General features: G+C 37.3%; 1 protein-coding gene across 4 annotated transcripts in view; it reads right to left on the reverse strand.

Annotated features, from left to right (window-relative positions):
• Positions 1–15,075, reverse strand: part of LOC149141786 (uncharacterized) — a 209,235-nt gene that overhangs the window by 161,532 nt on the left and 32,628 nt on the right. The window contains exon 1 of one of the 4 annotated variants that reach the window (XM_089453116.1): positions 10,127–10,235. The exons of the other annotated variants lie outside the window; for them this stretch is intronic. The gene's annotated coding sequence lies outside the window, so the exon portion shown is untranslated. Of the gene's footprint in view, positions 1–10,126; positions 10,236–15,075 lie in introns of those variants that run through there. 4 annotated transcript variants of the gene reach the window in all.

Here is a 15,075-nt window from a genome sequence, read left to right on the forward strand (position 1 = left end):
GGAAATTAAATAGTGACCCAATGAAACAGTGAGAGAATATGACAAAAGATTCAAAGATTTGTTGAGTCAGATCCCATATATCATCGACAAAAACTTATTAGTTCAATGGTATGTGGTTGGTCTCCTCCAAAAGATCTGTGGCCCACTAAGAATGTATAAATTTAGAACTTGTGAAGAGGCTATCAAGTTGGCTCAACATATTGAAACAAATGACGAAGGTCAGTCGACTATCTCATGGACTAATCATAAACTTGAAGACAAAATTGAGCAACTGCAAAATTCGTTGTTGGCATTGACATTTCAAAAGAATAACTTATGGTGCATTAACTATCAGACTGAAGAACACGTTAAGGAAACTTGTAAATTTGTGGACTACTTTGATCAAGATGTCAGACGGATGCAATATGACATATATTGTGATATCTGTCAAATCACTTCAAATCATACAACTAAATATTGTCAGTACAATCTTCATAACTCTAAGCCTAAATGGTGCGCCATTTGTGAAGACAACACGCACTCAAAGCAAGAATGTCCGCTCAACAAAAAGAACAAGCCAAATTATCATGTCGTCTATCATACACAAACCACGGATCAATTCAGCGAGCCACCAACATATGGTGGAAGAGGAAACGAACGAGGAGGATATGGTGGTCGGCGATGGGGATACAATGGCAGAGGTTGAGGTCGTGGTCGAGGTCGAGGAAGGTTTTACAACTTTACCCATTGGCCAAAAGGACACACAACCCTGAATTACCCATTAAAACATAAGACCAACTTGCGCTTCTACAATATGTGCAGCTTAGGGGATCATTCCTTAGAAGATTACCCCAAGATCATTGAAAAAGTTTTGAATAAAAGAACAGTGAATTTACTCCAAACTATCCCAAAACAAGATATCTTGAATTCAAAAAATCTTCAAGTTGTTACAAGGTCGGGCGCCAGAAGAGATAACAGTAATCACAATTAGCAAGTTATTCGACCAACAAAAAATACGACTAGACACTGAGATAAGCAGGTACAAAACAACACAATGAAAAAGAGCAGTCAAAATCTTTACAAAAGAAGCTAACACACAAAAACTGGCAAAGGATGTCATATTAGAAGAATTCTTGGAGCTTCTAAAAGAACATTCAATTGGACGTCTAAGTAGAGCTTTTGAAAATGCTAAAAGACTGCAATGAAAGCAAGGAGAAATGTAAAAATGTATGACAGCTATAAGAAGGAAAACAATTTGAAGATCACGATCCACAAATCGATTCTAGAAATAAACGGTTATATGGTAAGACAAGTCGTTGTCAACTTTGGGTCACAAGTTAATATACTCCAACAAGAAACATGGATTAGCATGTGAAGACCAAATTTGCATAAGGCAACTAATTATCTTAAACTTGTCGATCAAAGATTCATTGAACCTATTGGGACATAAGGCAAGTAAAAACTTCAATTATGGGCATCCCGAGAATAGTCGATTTTGAAGTCATCAACCTAGTCGATGCAATACCTACATATCCTGCACGAGTTGGTAGACTGTGGGGACAGAGAATGAAAGTGACTATCTCATTAGAGAAAGACAAAATTAAGTTCAAAGGTAATGAAAAGAAAATTATTATTCCTTTGGATCCCCGTGAAGGAAATCCATGGGTTGAAGCTTGTAAAGAAAAATAAAAAATGAGAAGATTGTACCGAGTACTACATGAAGATCGGGACAATGTGGAACCAAATGCCTTCAACGAAATTTTAACAAGTTCAACTCTCTCCATTGGTCAGAATTCTGACACAAAGCTGTACAAGTGGCAAGTCGAAAACTATGAATCAAAAGCCAAAGAATGTGGGAAGATTGAAGTAACCCCAAAGACAAAAATCAGGCATTGTTATTTTATTAAACCAATGCCTATTCTTAAAGAAAAAAACTATAGAGGAACACTGCCATTGCTACCGATTGATGTAACACAAGATTCCAACAGCATGATTCAATTTAAGGAACAGGTTTCCCCTATTAGCTATGTCGAACAAGTAACAAAATCTGTTGGTGAATAGGGGAGGATGTAAAGTTTGTTGCAAACCTTTATGGTTCAAGTAGCAAGATGGTGGGACACCCACTCATCTCAACTCCAAACGTGGACAATGGTGATGACATATTTTATTGAACGCTTTGGAGGTCGAAAGCTTTCTGCACAAGCGAATATACCTTAGCTGCAAACATGGCCCCGTCCTTCACATACAAAACTGTGAGTCGGAATGGCATAGGATCAAATATAGAGATGAGAGAGTCTGGCCTCACATGTTTTTGAATACTTTAGATGACTTGCCCAACAAATGGTATAAAATAGAAGAAGCTCGAGGGAAATCTTTACAATGGAAAGAGTTGAAAGAAAATTTCATTAAGGATTTTGAATTTAAAATGGAGGAACGAGAATTGACAGACACAGTTCAGAAAATAAAGCAGTTTATAAAGGAAAAACCAACTGACAATCAAAAATCAGCAGTCGATGTCTCATCGACCTGTAATTATGTGTCATGTACATCATAAAAGAAAATGGCTAGCTAGTTACAAATGGAAGCACATGTAAATCATAACAAAAAATGGTTGGCCGGTTAGAAATGGAAGAAGAACTTATTCCTGGCCAAAGTTTTTGTTGAAAGAAAGGTCATCCAGAAAATCACAAAAGAATAAAATCGGTGTACAAACTTGAGAAGCAAAACATTGAGAAACCCAAGAAACCAAACTTTCCACCTGCATACCAAGAAATAAAAGTCGACCATCAGTGACTCGACAAATCAAAGGCACCCGACTGGACAGACGCAGAAGTGAATATACGATAAGTCAACATATCAAATGTTGATCGACCAAATATCACCCAACTTAGTGACTACTGGTTGGACAAACAACTAGCGGAATTTGTCAACTTACTTAAAGAATATCAAGATTTATTTGCTCGTGACTATAAAGATTTTAATGGACTTGTAAAAGAAATGCGGGAGATGAAAATCAACCTCATCCCAAGAGCTAAGCCAATCAAAAAGAGACCTTACAAGCTTGCTCACAAATACAAACCCATTGTTCAGAAAGAAATAGAGGTGATGCTTTTCGCTGGCATCATCTACCGAATTGAGACATCAGAATGGGCAAATCCTATGGTCGTGCAGCCCATAAAGCACAACCCAACTAAACTACGCATATGTGTTGATTATTGCGGACTCAATAAATTAACAGTGATTGATCCATTTCCTACTATGTTTTCCAACGAAATCATAAATGAAGTTGCAGGTCATGAGTGTTATTCTTTTATAGATGGTTTCTCAGGATACAATCAAGTACTTATCGCAGAAGAAGACAGGGAGAAAACAACATTTGTCACTGAATTTGGTTCTTTTGCCTATCAAGTAATGCCTTTTGGACTCAAAAATGCTCCAACAGTATTTTCATGAATCGTCGTCAAAGCTTTCTAAGAATATATTTATAAAATAATGGCAGTCTGCTTTGACGACTAGAAGATTTATACATTGCTTAAGGATAACATACAATGGCTTAGATTAATTTGGAAAGATGCAGACAAATTCATTTATCATTAAACATCAAAAAATGCATCTTTGCAACACCCAATGGAATACTTCTAGGCCGCGTTGTACCAAAGGATGGAATCAAAATTGATATGGCAAAGATCGAAGTGATTTTAGACTTGAAATCTCCTGTGAATCAAAAGCAAATTAAAGTAATTTTGGGCCATACTGGTTACTATAGACGGTTCATCAAGCACTACTCTGATATAACATTTCCCATAGATGAACTTCTAAAAAACGATGTTCCATTTATCTGGTCGAAGGAGTGTGAAGAGTCATTCCAGTTGCTATAAAAGAAATTAATCGAAGCACCCATACTTAAGTTTCTTGACTGGTCGAAGCAGTTTCATGTGCATGTCGATGCATCAAACGTGGTAGTTGGTGCAATTCTGGCGCAACCTGATAGTAAGTCAATAGATCACCCTAACACGTACATCAGTTGGAAGCTTAACAAAGTCTAAAGGAATTATTCGACGACTAAAAGAGAAGCTCTAACCATGATCTTCACTTTGCAGAAATTATGACATTACCTCCTCGCGACCCATTTATATTCTATACCGATCATCAAGCGTTGAATTACCTCGTTAATAAACCGATTCATCAAGGGCGCATTTGTCAATGGTTATTATTATTTCAAGAATTTGAATTTGAAGTTATTGTTCGACCAGGCAAGAAGAATGTCGGTTTTGAACATTTACCTCGATTAGAATCTGGAGAAGAATCGACGGATATTCAAGTTGACCTCCCAAATGCGCACTTGTTTAGAGTTGAAGTGATCCTTACAGAGCTTTTCGATATAGCAGAATTTCTACACACATGAAAAACACCTGAGGGATTATCTGAAAAGAAGAAAAAGATTCTCGCTATTAAAGCAGTGCCATTTACTTTGATAAATGGACAATTATATAAACATGGTATCAACGAGATACTTCGGAGATGTGTCTTGGAACATGAAAGGGAGGACATTATTGACGAGGCACATAAAGGGGGAGTTGGAGGTCATTACCGGGGCGACACAACCGCAAGGAACACACTGCAAGTTGGGTTGTGGTGGCCAACAATATTCTGAGGTTACCGACTACATGTACAAAAATGTGATATATGCCAAAGGTCCAGGCGACCACTACCTAAACACCACATGTCATTACATTCGATTGTTCCATCGCTACCTTTTGAGATTTGAGCAATTGACTTCTTTGGACCATTTCCCAAAAGAGGTAAACAGACAGGAGCAAAATACATCATAACAGTAGCAGAATATCTAAAGAAGTGAGCAGAAGCAGAACCAGTTGAATCATGCACAAAAGAAGTAGCAACAAAATTCATATATGAAAATATAGTAACTCAATTCGATTGTCCTATGGTCATCATTAGTTATAGAGGGACTAATTTTGTAAATGCTACAATTCAAACATTAATGAAGAACTTGATGATCGAACATAAGAAGACTACTGCATATTGTTGCACCCATTTTGTCAAGTTCCAAGGAAGCAGTTGTGCCATTTTTTTTCAAAGATCAAAATCATCAGCGAGCAGCTTATCATGTCATTGTAAACCAAATTTCTGCAAATTTTGATGTAAATGATGCTAGTACCGTTTAATTATGTAACAACCTAGGTAAGCATGTGATTTTGACAACAAATTTCATCCTAGGAGGTTTTTCGTCTCACCGAATTATGTTTGTTTCTAAACACGGATAATCAACAGAGTTTTCCCTCTAGCTTAAACCCTAAACCTAGGGTGGAATTTATTGTTGAAGTCTTAGGTGAGTCCTAGTGTTCTTAATCAAGTCTATTGTAAAAGTTATTTGGGAACAATTTAAGCTATTTGGCTAAATTATTTTATTAAAGATCACTTGGTCTAGAGATCATATTGTGTCGGGGAACTGGGTAAAATTTATGAGGGTCTATAATAAACGGGTATTCCCCCTTTGAGGGTTGAATGTATAATTATATAATGTAAAAATATTTTAGTGCATGGTCCCTTCGTAATCGGGCACCATGGCTAAAATATTTAAGGGTGGAAAAATAATTAATTCCCTCTTTGTCAATTAATTAATTTTTTTGGCAAAAATAAAATTAAATCCTAAGCCAAAAAACTAATTAATTTAGAGTTTAAAAATAAAAATTAGAGAAATTAATTTCTCCAAGTGGAAAATGACCAAAAAAAATCCTGGTTCATGAAGGAGTCAATTTTTAGAGATCCCCCGCCAAGGCAAAAATGGATTTTTTAAGAAAAATCAAGTCCTTGGGCCTTGGCGGTTAAGTCAAAGTCAATTTTTTGAGGAAATTAATCCAAAATAATTATTTTTGGATTAATAAAAAATGGTTTTAATGAGAAATTCGAAAATTCATCAAAAATAAGTATGTTCGACAACAGAGATTAAAATAAATTAATCAAGTATTTATTGATGGTCGAGATTATTTTGATGGGGATCAAGTCAACTAGCCGTTATTTTACACTTGGAGGATTTATCTATAAATTAGAAGCCATTTGTTTCCCAAGTCACAACGATAGTGACTCTAGTTTAAATATAATTTTGTAAAGTTGGTGTGAAGCCACTATTCTGTTGGGAATGTTTGAAATTCATAATAAAAGACTTTGGGGTTCAGTTCATGGTGTCTTTGTCTCATTGATCTGTGGTACATGTTGGGTATGTGCTTTCCTATATTGTGCTTCAATATTATATGAATTGTTATTTCATTTGTAGATGATAGGAACATTCTATTGGTAAGTTTTGGGCTTATCTTAGGTGATTTGATTCATTGTATGGTCTAACAATTCTCTCAATAAATATATAGAGGTTGCAAGTTCCCCGACCCTTGGGCTCCAAGTTCACAGACTGTGGGCACAGGCCGACCTTGTTTGGGCTTCAGGAAATTTATGTGATTTTCTTACTTTGATAAGGTTATGGTTAACATCTATCTTTCGAAATACATTAAGACTTTGTCATTTTCAAAAAAATATTCTTCAAAAATCTTTTCCATAATATCTGTATATTATTTATAAATTAATTTCTTGTAGAATAATTTTTGTATATAAATTTTTCTAACCCTTGTTTTGCAGTTGGGGTTTGGGGTTATTGTGAAATTTTGTATATATTGGGGTTTTGGGTATTTGTATTTTCATTTGTGCAAGTGAGATTCAAGAAGATTTGTTGGCTTGGAGTTAGACCTAGGCCCTTACGGGTAAGATCTAGTCTCCAAAATTTTGCAAGGCCAGCGTAAAGGATTTTTGCAGTAATTTGGGCAATTATTGAAAGATCTTAAGCAAATTTAAGTTTTGGCAAGGGTTTGTAAAATTTTTAGAGCCTTTAGGCCCAAAGTCAACCATTGAAGCCCTAGTGTGGCCCTTTCTTCCTAGCCGCCAGCCTCTTTCTCCTTGTCGTGGGTGTTGTTGTCGCTCAAATTGTACAGGCACCGCAACAACGGCTCAGGGTGGGGTCTGTCACTCTAATTCTCACCCACTCTGTTTTAGATGTCTCCCAACAGCAGGCTATGGGGGGTAGTCCCTATGGAAATGTGAAAGTAAAAGACAAGTTGATATCCAACAAGTTTGGGAGACACAGTGGAGTGGCCTAGCTAATTTTAGAAAATTGGAAGGCAAAAAGATATTTTTATTTTGAAAATTATTTGTGATATTCTTATGTTCTTATTAAATTTCTTTTGTTCTTCTTTTATCTTTGTTTCATTAAGCAATCATCAAAAGCAAAACATGAAGATCAGGGACACCAGATTTAGGCAAACAACCAGGGCTAAAGCCCTTATATAGGGGAAAACCCAGTCAAGAACTCTTCCTTCAGTAATTCAGATTGAGATGGACCAAGACCCTAAACCAACTGACCTTCCTCCTCCACCAAGTCAGCCTTCCAAGATGATGTAGTAGTCTCTTCTTATCCACCAACTCCAGCCCAGCAACAATCCAGCACTTCGATTTCCCAGTTGTAGAATTTCGACCCCCACCAGCAAAAATTGGCCTCCCAGTAACTACAGAATTTCAGCCCCCTTCCAACAACTTCACACGTGTGGGAAAGAGGGAGAATATTTTGATTTCTTATGCTTGTGACAGACCTCCTTCTTCTTAGCTATCCTTCATCCTCTTCTTCCCCGAAATTCAAACTTTTTCTGGCCCCAGAAGTTGCAAATCAAACTTGTTGTAAGTAAGTGACAAATGAGGTTGAGTTGTTGCCTTTATATAGTGATTTTGCTGCCCAGTTTACACTGATTTGTCCAATTTGAGGCCAACTTGGTGGAGGATGCCTAATTGACCTATTTTACAATAAAATAAATTTCTTCTTTAACAAATAAGTCCCAAGAAGGGTTCTTTACATTATGACATGGACAAGGACACTAGACACAAAACCTAGAAGCCTACAATGGAGGCTTTGACCTAAAAACAATTGACCCAAGCATGAAACCCATGCTTTAATAAGTCAATTTTAATAATAATAAAATTTCATTTTCTTTCTTTTGACAAATACAATATATTGTGACTTAAATACATTTATGAAGACCGAAACTAGTTACATTCTTCAACACTCCCTCTTAACTAGGGAGGTATTCATAATTACAACCATATAGAGATACATGGAAGATCTCAAAAACACATGAACTACGAAGAATTCAAGCACACTCAGTGTCACAGACTAGATACCTGACCAGGGTTATCTATCTAGGTGGGACTAAGATGGACAAGTTTTCAGCCACTCTAGGTACTATCAGGCTTACTAACTAACCATCAACACAGGGATCTAGGTGTGTATCCAAGGTCAGAGCTCGAAGACCAACACCACCCTCCCTCCTCGGGATCAAGAAATCAAACACACATAGTTCAGCCATTAGATGCTTCATCTCACCCTATCAAACTAGATATATTCATTTGTCCAATCTTTCTTCCAGAGTGTTCAACCTTTTTATGGAGAGATTTACCTGTACAAACACAAACCCCAATCAATAATAAACTTCCAAATATACAAACGCCACCCTCCCTCCTCGGGATCAAGAAATCAAACACACATAGGTCAGCCATTAGATGCTTCATCTCTCCCTATCAAACTAGATATATTCATTTGTCCAATCTTTCTTCCAGAGTGTTCAACCTTTTTATGGAGAGATTTACCTGTACGGACACAAACCCCAATCAATAATAAACTTCCAAATATACAAACAAACCTTCGAGGTTGGGATGTTGCTTTTCTCAACAAGCTATCAAATACATCTTGTCAAAAGCATTCTTCTATCACTTCTTTCATTTCTTCAATAGCACCAAATACATCCTTAGATCTTCTCAGGTCCTTTTCTTTAATTCAAGGTGTTCATTGTCATAATGTGCCCTCCCTCTCAATTGGGGAGATGTACCCTTTCTTCTATCCATGCTCCATCTTAACTTAGGAAGATCAACTACTTTCTACTTCTATAACTTCATCAAGGTCATCTTGATCATACTCATACGGACATCATGTATACCTGCAAAACTTTAATAGCAAGTACAACCAAATATATATATATATATATATATAGAAGCATGAAGTTAACATTATCAAAGTTGTGGAACCATCAAACAATCAAATACTTTAGACATCAAATACCTAAATCTAGTTAGGTTCCCAATCAGTAAGAGACATATACTTCTAAACTTCACCTTCTTTGCTAGGGTTTTGTTACAAACCCTAGACTACAACATAAAGCAACTTAGATTAGTCTCATTCTATCTAGGGCCTCAATATTATTTTCAAAGATATATGACAAATTCTACTATGATCCATTACAAACCCTAGATTCCATCTTAGAGACACAAAGCCTTAGATATCAACAATTCAATCAAATAACAATTATATTATGCATCTAATGTTAGACTTTACTAAGGTTTGATGCAAACCCTAGACTAAATCATATCGAAAACAATATCATCATATCCTCAAACTTCTACTAGGGCATAGTTACAAACCCTAGAATTTACAGACTATAAGCATCAACAATTAGGTTAGCATATATACATATCTAGGATTTCATAATCATGCATAAGCATATCACAACAATATCTACTAGGCAAACCGAAGACACAAATATCAATACATTAAAGTTATACAACAATTGGTTGAACATACAACTAGGGCTTCATTCCTATGATCTTACTATAGACATTACAAGGTTTTGGTCATAAACCCTAAAGGTCTAGGGTTTCATATTAACAACAAACCCTAAGGACTAGAGTTTCTATTATAACAATACCAAGGCTCTAAACATCAAGAGAGTAGGATTTCTAGACTTCATCATTAACCCTAAGTAGACTAGGGTTTCATAACTATAGACATACCCTTAGGTTAGGGTTTTATAGAGAACCTTTTAAGGTTCCATAAGAATGATCAAAATATAATGAGGGTAGATTTAATATAATGATTAATTACCCAAACAAGAATCTCTTATGATTCAAAACCCTAGACATAATGATGTTAGAAATATAGAGCAATTTAATAGAAAGAATGATCGTTCCTTTTGCATGAAGAAAACTTTATAACGAAACTTGTAGTTTTAAGACATACCTCAAGTTATTTTTAACAAACCTTGTATGGCAACAAGTCTTGAAGGGTGAACCTTCTTCCATGCTCCAAATCTATCCTTTGAAGTTTTCTCCATGATCCTTGAGTAATTAGCAAGCTTTCCTAGCCAAGGAAAAATATAAAAAGAAAGGTTATTAACATATAATACAAACACATTTTGATAAGAGAGGGAAATCAAACATAAAAGATAAGACAAGGAGTAAGAAACTTATCTTTGGTAAAATGGTGAGGGCTCCCTCTTAATCCAACCTTGAGGTATACCTACAACTTTAACAAAATAAAAGGTATTCTAACAATGCTTGTTAGACCTACAAATTCTAGAGATCAAAACATAAATGAAAACAATTCAAAACTTAGAATAGAAGACCAAGGGAGGATATGTGTAAGGGAGGACTTAGTAGTATAAGTCCTTGACTTCTGATTCTTCTTCAGTCTTGTTCTTCTTTGGTGGTCCTTCATCAACAACATTTGCTTGATCCTTATTTATTTTCTTATTTCTTGGATTTTCAAGATAATGACTCTGGTAATGTCCCAACTTGTGGCAATTGTAACATTCAACCTTGGATAGGTCCATTTTCTTCTTTGGTCCTTTGAACTTCTTGAAGGTTCCCTTCTTTTTGTGATGAGCAGAGTAAGCATTTGAGGTGTTTTCTTCTTCATTCTCCTTTTTGTTGTTTACCATTGATATTTTGGCTTCTTCTTCGCTACATGCATTCCACATTTGTTCAAACGTTGGCATATCCTTTCAACTGTTGAGTCTCAATGCAAAGGCACTCCAAGATTTAAGTAGTCCTACAAGGGTAGTAATTACTAACTCCTTTTTCAGGACAATTTTATATATTGCTTGGAGTTCATCCCTGATCCTAGATATCCTTATAAAGTATGATGAAATAGTGTCATCATTTGTCATCTTGACAGTTCTTACTTCATTCTTGAGGCTTGTTATTTGTCCAATGTTCTTGATTGTGAATAACTTGGAGAGAGCCTTGTTACCAATCAAACTAGTAGGGGTCCTAAAAGGGGATCCTTGAAGGGCTACTACTAGACTAAGGATAACAATGGAGTGATAGCACACTATCACCTCGGCTAAGGCTCCCTACTCTTTACAGACTTTCACCGATGGAAGGATACCCGTTAAAATAAGGATCGTGAAATGGATGGACCAATGATAGGGCAAGGGGTGATCCTGGAAGCCTATTCACAAAAGAGGTTCAAATATGTGGTTTGCTTGTCTTGGAAGGCAAGATTGAAGGCTCTCAAGGAAGGGCTTGGGGAAAATTTCAAGGGTTAGATTTTGAGTATGTGTCTTATAAAGGAGAAACCTAAGCCCTATAATTCTTGTGGAAACTTGGGTTCCATGTGATCCTCAAAGAGTTAACCTTGATAGTGCATGGAACCACACGGGACCAAGTAGACCCGAGGTTAGGTCAAGGGGATAAGATTTAGCAACCCATGATATGCTTGACCTAATTAGGGAGGGGAAAGGGATCAAGGAATGAATTTTCAATGAAAAGCAATTTGAGGATCCCAGTGAGGTTTCTAGCCTAAGGGAAACCAAAGGCAGGAATTGCTCTTTGAGCTAGGGCTTATGATATTTCAAGATCCCAGCGTCGAAATCTCATGAAATTTGGAGGGCTTTTTGAGGGCACACCGGCACAGTTGTGGACGAAAAATCTAAGTATTTAGTTTAGATGACTAGATTATGAAATAATTGATGCCCTAGGTGACCTAGAGGACTAGACCTAGAGAAAGGGAGAGGGGAGAATGAAAGTAGGTTTAAGGTGGACTAGTGCCTAATCCTTTGCATAGATTTGGAGTCAAGAGTAATTATGACTATGGACATTGAATTTTCTATGTCAAGGAGGCCTCAAAGACAACTTTGTATAGCATTAGGGCAACAGCAAAAGCAGTGTCAAGAATTTTATACTTCGTTTTGCAAAATTGATGGCTTATCAAGATGAATTTCAATGAAGAAGCATCTCTAAGAACATTCATTCATAATACATGGCCCATACATTAAGCATCACTATCTAGAAACCGAATTTCCACAACTTCGCATAAATGGATGCAATAAATTAGCCCTAGTATAGTGAAATTCCAGCAACAATGTATGTGACAAAAATAGAAAGGAAAACAACATTAAATTATACTTACATGTATTAAGAGTATATCCAACCATCAAGAATTTTCCAATCAAGAAGCTCCAAGACGAGAAAATAATCCAAACATCAAAATTCATTCCATGCTCCAATATTGTCCTCCAAGAAGGATAGCAAAATTCTCAAGAGAGATACAAGTTTAATCCAAATGATGATGCTAAAATGAATCCTCATCGTTTCTATTTATACACTTCTAATAAGTTCGATTTAGCTACTTAGGCCTACATTAGCCCCTAAAATAAAATAATGTGCAAAATCACTAACTTTTGGTGACAAGCCCACCAAACTAGCTCATAAACAAAAAAATAAGTGTCTCAAAAAGTCGAATGACCAATAATACATGTCGTTTGGCCTTTTATGAAGCTTGATGAAGTCCATAAGTGCCATAATGATGACTAAGACTCCCAAAAGTAGTGGATAGGGTTGGCCCCTAGTTCTCCAAATAATAACCCTGTGGTGCTCCAAATGGATGTAGGGGCAAACAAGTAACCTCATGGGTCTCCAAGTAGACCAAAGATGCTTGTAAACCACCTATAAGGGCTCAGATGATAATGTAAGTGATGCCACATCAACATACAAGTCTTGGGTCAAATGTCAAGTGCATCATACAACTGTGGGGCTGGTTGGGCATGGTGAACCAAGTGCATCTTCCTCGTCCAATAGATGAAACTCGAGCAATCTCTGAACACCTCTAGGGATCCATGGAGTGTTATCACCGTTGTGGAGGCCCATGGCTCTCTACACACACCCTACATGTGTCAATGTAGCCCTCTAAGGATTTAGACCCCGTATAGGGAGACCAAACCCAAAATGGAGACCATCTGTAATCCTGCATAAGATCCAATGTGCCCCCTTGCCTTCCAATACAACATGTCATTTAAAAAAATCGAGTTAAAGAGTTTACAAACCATGGACAACAAGTGGGCACTTCATAATGGCATGTCCTTCCATAGTGGGCTTTGGCATGTGCTAATGTCTCCAAGCTCCAAGGGGGTTAACTAAGTGACCTATTAGATGGTTTCTACTTTTAAAGGGGATGATATGTCCAAGGTACATCCTTCAAATGGTGGTGGCATGTGATAAACTAATGGAATGGGGTAGGGGATGGAGGGGGCAATCTTGGGTCACATGCCAAGGTAAAAGGGTAGCCAATTAAGGGGAAGTCCAAACTTGGGTATATAATGTATAGGAGGGAGCAATTGTGGTACATGAGTCACCCCGACCTTGATTTTTGCACTCTTCTTCATTTGCCTTTTGCCTTTTATGATTTTTCTTTGGTTAACTGCTTGAGGGTCAAGGATTAAGAGCATGATATGTAAAGTATAGCAGTGGATAGCCCCTTTGAGGTGGGGCAATTCATTGTCCACCAGGGGTTGGGACAATCATGGGTTCTTGAATGATAAAAGAGGCTCATATAGGGCCTATAGGAACCAGGGTGATGGCCGTGAGAATGGGATAGAGCTCATGCATTGGCTTTTGCCCACGTGCTAAATGTGTTTGTCTGGGCCATCTTTTGCATTTTGTGATACATTTTCCTATTGAATGTGGCCAGTTATGCTTTTACTTTTCTTTTCAACTGCATCAATCTCTGGAACATCGCTCCAGTCCTGACCCAAGGTATGGCCAAGGGGTAGGGGAAAGCTAACCCTAAGTGGACCCAGTAGAGGACTGTGGACCCAAGTGGGAGGAATGATGAATGGGGTTATAATGAGCAGAAGGGAAGTGATACATGTGGACGAGGGAGTAGGACCATGCAACCAAAATCGGGGTTTCCCATGTAGTACCACCCTAAAACCCAAAGGTAAGTAAAAGAGATCCCACAAGACTAAGATCCAAGGGTAACATCCAAAAGAGGTCTAGGGGACAGAAGCACAGACCTAGCCCACTCTTTTCATCGAATCCCCCCATTAATCCATGCCTAAAAGTGTCCATGGTGAGGAAACTACAATACTCAACTACCAAATGACAAGGCATACCTTTAGGTTCAGGAGACCCACCTTCAAACATACAATCATGACAAATGGGTGAGGGACCACATGGCTGGTTCAGGTGGCGGAAAAATGGCACAACGAGCTAGTTGGTGGTTGCAAGGGGCTGTTGGTTGTCCGCTAAGGACCGTCTTGGAGAATATTTTCTCCTAGGGATATCACCCACAAAATGGTGAGTAACAAACCTCATACATTTCTTGAGCAAAATTTATATTGGATATGTATGGAATTAATTTATCCTTAACTCCATCTACTATTAGATTCATAGCCACTTCACTAAAGTTCACTTTATCTGCATTACTTGATTCATCAGTAACCTTCTTAACTCTTCCTTCAACAAGATCTAAGACTTTATTCTTTTCGAAAATGAGATCTACTCTCTTTTTCCAGGCCCTGTAGTTGGAGGCCCCTTCTAGTTTGTTCTCTACCTTCATTGAGTTTGTCATGTTGATATCTTCTATTTATAACCTTGAAACTCCTTATTCTCCTTTTAATAGATCTTCAGGCTGCCTTTTTCCTTCCTTCTTTCACCTTAGCTCTGATACCATGTTAGAAAATCAAAAAGGCAAATAGATTTCCTTATGTTGATAATTACTTGTGATATTCTTATGTTCTTATTAACTTTCTTTTGTTCTCCATTTATCTTTGTTTCATCAAGCAATCATCAAAAGAAAAACATGAAGATCAGGGAAACCAAATGCAGGTGGACGACCAGGGCTAAAACCCTGATATAGGGGAAAACTCAGTCAAGAACTCTTCCTTCAGTAATTCAAATTGAGATGGACCAAGACCCTCGACCAATATA

This window comes from Pinus tabuliformis, chromosome X, assembly GCF_031772625.1.
Source record: "Pinus tabuliformis cultivar Carrire ecotype Pingquan chromosome X, CPIR1, whole genome shotgun sequence".
In the NCBI taxonomy this organism is placed as follows: Eukaryota; Viridiplantae; Streptophyta; class Pinopsida; order Pinales; family Pinaceae; genus Pinus; species Pinus tabuliformis.